A 1,798-nucleotide genomic window follows, 5' to 3' on the forward strand; every position below is an offset into this window, starting at 1 on the left:
CCTAGTGTGGTCTGTTTATTTCACAGTATATACACATTGCAGTGTCTTAAAGGCATGCTCACCCTGTCATTCACGCCTTGGGGGAGATCAGTTAGACGCAAGGTGCCTCCGGAATGGCCACGAGACACCTGGGGCCTGATTCATTAAGGATCTTAACTGAGAAACTTCTTATTTCAGTCTCCTGGACAAAACCATGTTACAATGCAAGGGGTGCAAATGAGTGTTCCGTTTTGCACATAAGTTAAATACTGACTGTTTTTTCATCTAGCACACAAATACTTGATAGCTTATTTTTACACTGAAATTTAAAGTTGATATTTGTGTGCTACATGGAAAAACAGTCAGTATTTAACTTATGTGCAAAACAGAATACTAATTTGCACCCCTTGCATTATAACATGGTTTTGTCCAGGAGACTGAAATAAGAAGTTTCTCAAGTTAAGATCCTTAATGAATTAGGCCCCTGGTCGGCATCTCCCCTCATTCTTCCTCATACTCCATAGCGGTACAAGGGAATGTGAGCAGACATTTGTGCTGTAATTGCCAGCAGTGTGCGCAGCACGATGTCTATACGCCTCCTCGCCGCAGTTGAATCTCCCCCCTAAGTGAAGAGACTCTGTGACGATGTCCGGGCTGAAATCTCTGCTTGCTCATTTTTTGCTCGGAGCAAAAGCGAGATGAATTTCCTGTAGTGTAATAACCGCAACACGCACAGAGCCACGAGAGGCGCTGGCAGCACTTCTCTGCTAATTGAATTTCCCTCCTTTCTATTTGTCTTCGGTTAGTATTAAGGCATGAATGAATAAGGGCTTGTACTCATGGGATATGCCTGTTGGGGGCACTTTGTACTCACTGGACCACTGAACAGGCCAAATATAAAAAGTGGAAGACCAGGTCCATCCAGAAAGTATAGCGAAAATGCTTCTTTGTACCGGTCAGTAATCATTATTTTAAATGCTTAAACAAATGTGCCCCTTGTGAACACAGTGCAGCACATCACAGGTGGGAGTAAATCCCCAAACAGTGTTTTCCAACCTGTTCTGTTACCAGGTAGCATGTGTCACAGGGAACACACTGTAACACTTGGTGAAAGTTAAAATATTTCATGTGTAAATTAACTTTAATCCACATTATGTTCTAGTACACTCAAACTAGTTTGTGACTCTGGTTGTATTCTCTACATTGTTTTTACCCTGGTTTCACAGAGATGAATTGTGTTTACAGGTGTCGGTTAGAGCAATCAGTACAATAATTGTTTGTGGGATTTTATTAAGGGTTATGAAGTCTGCCGGTGCTGTAGAGAAGCTAATCAATATATCTCGCTAACCTATAACCTGTGATGCTGGCGGAGGTCTATAAAATTCAGGCAGTCATAGAACCATGGTTTTAGGGAGATGTAAAGGTCAGCAGATACACCATCAGATGAAGGGACTATCCCATTTTATTATTTAGGGTGTATTGCATAAATAGCACAGCACAACGCTCCAGGAATCACTGTGCACTGTCCCCTGCCACCTTCATCACATGTGATGATCCTTTCACAATCCAATATCTATGGGAGCTGAAAGTCATTAAAAGCCATGGCCAGGTCTGGTATGAAGGAAAAGGAGGAAGCCCCTCGTCTACACAGAGGGACAGCAGACTAGTGTTTAGGATATACATTTAAACAGTGTTCTAATTATTCTTAATTCACACAATTGTCAAAAATAAAAATCACACAAGGGAACGCATCTTGAAGGTCATCGGCCGAACAAATTAGTTACTATGCGATCGTTCATTGTGCATCCATTAGATGCTG

The sequence above is a fragment of the Mixophyes fleayi genome, chromosome 10 (assembly GCF_038048845.1).
Source record: "Mixophyes fleayi isolate aMixFle1 chromosome 10, aMixFle1.hap1, whole genome shotgun sequence".
Taxonomy (NCBI): domain Eukaryota; kingdom Metazoa; phylum Chordata; class Amphibia; order Anura; family Limnodynastidae; genus Mixophyes; species Mixophyes fleayi.